The sequence below is a fragment of the Elephantulus edwardii genome, unplaced genomic scaffold (assembly GCF_000299155.1).
Source record: "Elephantulus edwardii isolate Elephantulus edwardi_28Jun2011 unplaced genomic scaffold, EleEdw1.0 scaffold00117, whole genome shotgun sequence".
NCBI classification, from domain to species: domain Eukaryota; kingdom Metazoa; phylum Chordata; class Mammalia; order Macroscelidea; family Macroscelididae; genus Elephantulus; species Elephantulus edwardii.
In genome coordinates, this window is record NW_006399867.1 from 7,703,672 (window position 1) to 7,712,253 (window position 8,582).

Below are 8,582 nucleotides of genomic sequence, written 5' to 3' on the forward strand. Positions count from 1 at the left end.
GTGTGTGTGTGTGTACCATCAAATCGGATCTGACTGGTACAGGAGGAGATTGTCCCTCCTTCTCCAGCACAGCATCTGGTGGATTTCAACTGCGCTCCTCTGGGATTACAGTGCAGCTTCTTGCCACTAAGCCACCAGAGCTCCCTGTACCATAATTTCTTAATCTATTCCATTGTGGTTGGGCATTTTGGGCTATTTCAATGTTCTTGGGATGGTGAATAATGCTGCTATGAACACTGGTCTCCAAGTCTCTATTTGTGCCTCAGTTCTCCACTTTCATAATAGCTTGCCTCCGGAAACCCTATGAATTTGGAGAGAGGATGAAAGGCACCCAAGCGTCAAGGACTCTCCTTCATAGGGTTGCTATGAGTCGCCTGTGACTCGACGGCACTTAACAACAACAACAACAACATATTCCAAGAAGTTGAATAGCTGGGTTATATGGAATTTTCTGTGTTCAGCTTTTTGAGGAAACAGATGTTTGGCAAGTTTTTACAAAATTGGAGTGAATTCCCTTGCACACGGCTCAATTTTGCTAGCATATTAAGCCATTATAATTTTTACCTAGTATTTCTGTAACACACGCTACAAGGGAATGGCTTCAAAAAGCAGGAGTTTATCCTTTGATAAGTTTAGGAGGCTGGAAGTCCAAATTAAGGGTGTCAGCTCTGAGGGAAGGCACACTCCCCCCTTGTTGGGGTGGAGGAAAGTCCTTGTTTGCTTCAGCATCTGTAGGTTCAGCATTTCCTGGACACCCCCATGTGTTCCGGCCTTCTCTGGTGTCAAAGAGCTTTGAGCCACAAGGCTCCAGGCCCCAAAAGAGACATTCCCTTCCTAGCAATTATTCCTTCGTGGTATTGAGGTTCATTCTTCTTGGATTCCTCTCACTGGAATCCAGGTTGGAAGTCATCTGGAGCAGCCGGATTCTACAGAAGTTTGTTTCCTGGTTCTGGTGAGGATTAGGGTGAAATGTTGAGTGTTGCGGTAGTCATGGTGCCAATCCACCTGGTCGAAGGTCTTTCTCTGCTTCGCAGACCCACCACCCTTCCCAGCGTCGTGTTCTCCAAGGAATAGCCCCTTCACTGTTGGGTTTGAGTTGATTGTATTTGGCCTCCTATTTAAAAACACATTTGGGCCCTCAGACCTGTTTTTAACTGTTTTTGACCAAATATTCTTCTAAGCGGTACAGCACTAGTCTGTCCATTTGCTGTACAGAGGTAATCCTGGTTGCTGTGATGCTAAACACTGTGACACTGATGCGTCAAATGTGATAATGGTTACCCATGGTGGACAGTGTTTGGTGGAGCTCCCCAATTAAAACAAGCTTGAAAGCAGGAGTGGCATCCACTTCCAAAAATAGCTTGCCTCTAGAAACCCTATGAACTTGGAGAAAGGACGAAAGTTATACAAGCACTCAGGTCTTTTCATCATGCGCTGAGTTGTCTATGACTCGACTGCATCTAACAACATTCTCTTGGATTAATTTACTCCCCTTTGTCCTAAAAGCACATATAACATAAAAGGTTATAGGCCTTTAAATTAATTAGACTTTGATGGGATTAAGAAGTGTTGCATTCTATCCTCAATTCTCCTATAACTATCAGATCCTGGGAGATCATTACATAACTGCCACATTACAGTTATGTACCTCACCTCGCATACTTTGGACATGCTGCTAGAAGGGGCTATTCCTTGGAGAACACAATGCTGGGAAGGGTGGAGGGTCTGTGAAGCAGAGGAAGACTTTCAACCAGGTGGATTGACAGCATGACTACCGCAATGGGCTCTTGTGTGTCAGGAAGTGTGAGGCTGGCGCAGGATAGAATAGGTTTTTGATCTTTTGTTCATAGGGTTGCTATGAGTTGTACTCAACTCGATGGCACCTAACAACATTTTGAGAGGACACAGTGGCAGCTATGTAGGGGTTGGTGATACGCATTTGACATTTCCCTCTCTCCATCTCAAAGGCACGCAGTTCGAATCCACCAGCTGTTCCACAGGAGCAGGATAGGCAATCTCCCGTGTGATTTACTGCTTCTGAAAACCCACTGGAGGGTAGTTTCCGACTTGACAGTACATCTTACCAACCAACAACCACCTCTAGTGTTCAGCCTCTTTCCTTTTGGGCAATTGTTTTCTGACCCTAACTCCACTCCCACCCTTTCCACTCACTGTTTTCAAGTCTTGGTAGGAGGGAAAGAGAAAGCACTTGCTCACATCTTCCTGTGAGGGGAACCACACGTGTCATTTAAAATCTAACAACCCCATAAACCAAAGGAAAAAGACCCAGAGAAAGGGAAACATGTTCCAGCCAAAATTACACTGAGTAGTCATAATAAAAAAGTGGGAAGAGTCATGATATATATCAATGACAGATGGAAAAATAAGCAAAATAGGATAGCCAATATAGCAATAGCATGAGGGATGCATGCATCAGACAGGATTCTAGAGAGAAACAGAGTGGAAAAAATAGAATAAATAGGATAAGGCTGTATCTTAGCCATCTCACACTGCTTAACTGAAATACCACACGTGCACGGCCTTAACAAACAGCTCAGGAGACTAGAAGTCCAAGTTCAGGGTGCCTGCTTCAGGGGAGACCCTCTCTCTGTGTTGGTTCTAGAGGAAGGTGCTGGTTTTCTTCAGTGTCTGTTGGCTTGGGGTTCCCTGTATCTTCTTCTTTCCATGTGTCCTAGCTTTCCCTGGTGTTAAGGAGCTCCCTGGTGCAGGGGTGCAGATCCCCAAGGAAGCACTCCACTCCTAGAGTTTCTTTTTTTGATGGCGTTGAGGTCCCCCATCTCAGCTTTTATTTCTAGTGGAATAAAAGGTGTTACAGGCCACACTTTAAGGAAGCTCCTATCAGGGCTCTGATGGGATTAAGGGATGCTATGGTCCACCCTTGCTGTTTTTATAACTCTGGTTTATCAGATCGTTTCATAGTTTCCACTTCATATCTTTATTAGGTGCATCAGCTATGACTGAGGAACAGTAGATGTGGACCTTGCTCTGCCCTGCACCATCCTCACGACATTTGTCATCTTCAAGTTCCTGCTGGGACTTCCTTGGAAGGGTAGAGGGTCAGCACAGGGGAGGAAGACCCTGGAGGAGATGGACTGACACAGTGACTGTGGCAATGGGGGCACATGAGGTGTGTAAGTGAGGTTGGCTTAGGATAGGGCAAGGTTCAGAGCCGTGCTTCATAGGGTCGTTATGAGTTGTAGGTGACTCAACTGTTATGACAACCACCACCATCCTAGAATATTATTACTCTGTAATAAAAAGGAAAGGAGCTTTGATAACATGTCACAACATGAATGAACCAGCAAAGTGTGCTCGGAGAAGGAAGCCAGATGCAAAAGACCATATTTTGCATTATTCTTTTACATGATATATCCAGAATTGCAAATCAGGAAAGATAGAAAGTAGCCTAATTGTTCATCCTTTGGAAGAAGATTCTAAGCCTAACCAGCTACCCATTAACTATGAGCTTCTCACTCACTGATGTGGCGTTAATTCCAAGGCGTAGTGACTGTGTGCTTAGTTTCCAAGATTGTCAATTGCAAAGGGAGGAGATTGCTCTTAATTCTCCCTTTGGAATTGCTGGTGGAATTGAACCACCAGAGGTATCAGCCTTTAGGTCAGCAGCATAACTTGATACGGGCTTCCCTACCAGAGAGCCCCACCATCAGCTTGGCCACGTCTTCCTCCTCGTTGGTTTCTGTTTGAGTAAAAATGTGCGAGCAACCAGGGTTCAAAGGGTGGGGTTCCTCTCTACAGTACCACTAGCATCCCAGTAGGTGGCAGTGTGTCAACACGAATGTCCAGGAATAGGCCGTCCCTGATTCCAGGAGGGTGGGAGAGGATTGATGAGGTGCTGGGAGGAGAACTGTTTACTTGATGTGCCCAGGGGAGAATGAAAGGAGGAGGAAGAGGGGAAATCTGGCCACTGTTGGCCTGGAGACAAAATGGGAGCTGGTCTGAGGGCTCAGTGACAGGGTCTGTTTCCCCATCCATCCATCCATCCATCCATCCATCCATCCATCCATCCTTCCAAGTGAGTGTTTCTCAGCATCCTCGGGGCTTGGTCCCTAGGAAGTTGTGCTGCTAATCCAAAGGTCGAGCCTCTCACATGGTTCAACCCATCAGTGGCTCTAAGGGAGAAAGATGGCCAGTGAAATTTACAGCCTTGGAAACCTGTGTGATAGTCAACAGTGAGTCAATTCTGACTGAAAGGCAAAGGCTTCAGGGACCTCCAGTGTCCCTCTGTGAATGCGCGATGTCATATGGACGCTGTGTCATGGCTCCTCTGTGATTTGAAAATCCAAATAGTTGAAATAGGATTAAATGAGGAACACAAATACAGCCACATTGGATTTAGACGGGGTTTCCCCTAAGGTGTGGCCAGCAATACTTCTATCTGTCTAAAGACAAAGGGTGAGAAAAATCGAGCCAAGAGTGGGACCCTCAGTATTGCCAGGAAAGACTTGCCAGGAATGGAGTGCGTCCCTGTATAGAGAAGCTCCTTGTTACAGGAGAAAGCTAAGATGCGTGGAGATCTCCAGAGGCCGCCGGGCCTATGCATGCTGAATGTAAGAAGGACCTTCCCCCAGAACCGACATAGAAAGCGCTCCCCTCCACCTGGCACCCTGGATTTGGACTTCGAGCTTCCAAAACTGTAAGAGACTATATTTCTGCATAAGTCATGAACTTGTGTCTCTGTAATAGAATCACTAGAGAGCGAAGACAGATGCCCATAGGAAATGATAGGTACCACTCTGTCATGCAGGCTTGGGGAAGTCTCAGGAAGAGAGCTGGCTGGGCCAAGTCCCTGTGTGTACATCCCCCCCACCCTGCCCTCTGCATGGTGAACAATAATGATCTTCTCCCTGTGAGCTACTCCCCCTTTTCTCTTTAGAACAGGTGTGGGGAGCTGGATGAACCCCTATATTGAAAAGCGTGCAGCACAGGGAAACCTGTGTTCAGATCTTGGTTCTGCTCCATTAGCTGTGTGTCCTTAGGCAAGTCACTTGACCTCCCTGAGCCTGACCATATTACTCCATATTCACCGTGGGTTTCATATTTCATACTCCAGGGTTACTGTTGATTTCATCTCTTAGCGAGCCTGTGAACCACGGATCTGAACCTTTCCCTGTCTTGTGTCAAGCCCTTTGCTACAGCCACTGTGCCCGTCCGTGTTACTGAGGCTTTCATGGACCGTCCACCTTTAGAATATGGAATGCTTCACATATTTGCCTGTCATCCTTACACGGATGCTGGTCTCTGTACTGCTCTAACTTTAGTCCCCAGGCCACCATCTGCCACTGAGATGATTTGACTTGCCACCCGTTATGATCGGGTCATGATTTCTCCACCATGTGGTGCAGTGGTTTCAGTGTTTGGCTGCTAACTGAATGGGTGATCGGTGATTCGAACCCACCAGCTGTTCTATGAGAGAAAGAGAAGAAGTCTAGTCTTGTGAAGCTTTACAGCCCTGGAAGCACCATGAGGCAGTTCTATTTTGTTCTGGTCGCTTTGAGTTGGAATTAACTTGATGGCAATGAGTTTGGTTTTCTTGGATGGCTGTGAATGAGCACACTCCCATCTGCCCTCTCGACTGTGTGCATGCTGATGTCTTCATTCCTTCTGGGTTGTTTGTTTTTGTCCTGTTCAAAGTTTAGTAAAAGAATCTCTATAGAATATGTTTAAAGAGCAAGGATGTCAGTAAAAAGACTAAGGTGAGCCTGACTCACACCATAGTATTTTTCCATTGCTTCATATGAAAGGAAGATTGAAGAATTGACGACTTTGAGTTATGGTGTTGGTTAAGAGCATTGAATATCCCATGTTATTATTGTTGTTGTTGTTAAGTACCATTGAGTCATAGCTGACCCTTCAGTAGGTTTTCAGAGGCAGTTAATCACACAGGAGGAGATTGCCCATCCTTCTCCCGCGTAGCTGCCGGTAGATTTGAACCACGTGCATTCGGGATTGCAGAGCACGTTCTTACCCACTAGGCCACCAGAGCTCCCATTGACTATCCCATGGACTGTCCAAAGAACAGACACATCTGTCTTGGAAAAAGTGCAGCCAGGAAACTCCTGAGAGGCAAGGAGGGTGAAATTTCATCTCGGGTACTTTGGGCATGTTGTCAGAAGGTTCCGGTCCTTGGAAAAAGACATCATGCAGGGAAGAGGAGAGGGTCAGTGAGAGAGAGGAGGGCTCTCGATGAGAAGGACTGACCCAGTGACTGCAGCAATGGCAGAGACGGTGAGGATAGTGTGATAGGGCAGATTTTAAATCTCCAGTTTGTAGCGTCAGTAGTCTGCTTGATGGCACCTAACAATAACAACAGAGAATAAGTTTGAATCTAGGGTATCTCCGCCGCCCCCAGCACACACTCTCATCTTTGCGTTAGAGTAAATGTCTGTTTGATTGTGTATAGATGATTTTTTTAAAAAGAGGTGCAGTAATCACTGGTGATAGTCTTTATTTTATGAGCCAATATGTTTATTGGGTTAAAAGGTGACCTTAGGGGACAGTTTCAGTTCCATATTTATGAAGCATCTCAGGGTGACAGACTTGGGGAGTCGTCTTGTCTCAGCCTGTCTAGTATGTCTGGGCCTCTAGAAAAACTTGTGTTGGTTCCATATTAATCTTTCCTCCTATTTGCTACGTTTCTTGAGAAGGGAAGTGACACGCAGCCAGGACTACAAGGGCGTTCCAGATGATGGTTAGAAGTTGGAAAGTACCATCAACCCCCTCCTTCAACTGAAAACCAGAAGGAAATCAGGTTTTTTTTCTGTGTAAGAGAAAGATGAATGCAGATTTGCAAAGGAGGCAGCCACGCGCAGAGTGGGGCAGGAAGTGGTCATGTATATGTGATCTTCCCCAGAAAAAAAAAAGGCTTTACATTCATGTGGGGACTAGATTTGAAGGTGACCAATCCAGTGACCAGCCACCAGGTGCTCTGTGTTGCCATGATGGGCAGAAGCAAGAGAGTAACCCCTGTTGACATACTGTGTCCACTCCCCTAAGAACACAGCATAAGCTGCACCTGGGGCCTCTATGAAGCTGGACAGTGGTACGGGGTATCCAAAGCCAGGCCTTTAGGAATCCTTCCTTTCCAGGCTGTGGGCCTCAGTGAAGCTAGACAGTATCCAAATTATTGAAAGGAATCCTTCCTTTCAAGGCTGTGCAAAAGCATGGAGTGTTTCTGGAGATGAGACTTTGCCCTCTCTCTGAGACCTCCCCACCAGATGAATTTGGCTAACTCGTCTTTTCCACCCCCCTTCTCAGTTTCTTCATTAAAAATGGAGATGCTAATACTTCCCTGGGTCAATAGTTTTATAATCACTTATGTTTCCGGCACAGAATAAATGTTCAAAGATTATGGCTTTTCTATTTTTCCGAGTAAGAAGGGGAGCCCTGGAGAAGTTTGAGCAGCGGGGAGGCACAATTAGACCCAAGCTTTAACCTCCTCTCTGGCTGCAGTGCTAAAGGCTGAGGGCAGGAGCAGGATGATAAGATGGGCAGTGGTTCCAGTAATCTAGACAAGAGTGGTGGCAATAGGGGTGCTGAGAAGTGACGAGATTCCGGGGACATTTTGGGGAAAGAAAGTTGAGAGGGTGGGGAGAGAAGGAAGAGTGGTTTTAGTTTCTGGGTTGACCACTGGGAAGAACAGAGTTGTTATCAGTTGAGACAGGAAAGACTGAAGAGGGCCTACAGGCCAGCACTGTGGTGGCCATGCTGAGTGGAGGTGTGGAGTAGACAGTTGGATTATCTGGGCCTGGAGGCCATGGAGCAATCTGGACCAGGTACCAAGATGTGAGAGTTGTCATCAGCACTTATTTGACCAATATAATCACATCAGTCTTCAAGCAATGAAAAAAACACATCAACAGAAAGGGGATTTATATGCAAACTTTAGGGGTCAAGGAAACAAGGGACATCTGAGGGAAGCTGAATATAAAATTTAATAATAGTAGATCAAATGCTGTATCGGGAAATGAGGGAGGCTTAATACAAGCTGAAGGTCACCTTGTGACACTAGGGCGTTCCCTAGGAGTCAACATTGTTCTTAGTTTTTATCAAATGAATCCCTCCCTCTTGAGATTAACATAAAGAGGAACTTGGCCTTATCTGTAAAAGATTTCACCATTATCCTTTGTTTTGTACTTCCTTGTTTTTCCTATATAAATACTTAGAGAAGCATGGCTCGGGGTTTTCAGTCGAGAACTGTTGATCCCCTGTTTTATGCTCTCTGCTCTATCTCATTCCTGGCTGTTTGTCTCTTTATTATAAAATTATTCTATTCTTTGGGACCCTCGGTCTGCAACAGACATCATTTTGACATCAGATGGATCTTGGCTGAAAGCAGAGAATACCAGAAAGATGGCTACATATGTTTTATTGATTATACAAAAGAATTTGTGGTGTGTATCATAATAAATTATAGATAGCACTGTGATGAATGGAAATGCTAGAACTCTTTTTTTAGTCTTTTTAAAATTATTTTTATTAATTTTAATGAAAATTTACAGAGATTTTGGGTTTCCATTCATTCATTGTTGCACTTTTCTCCC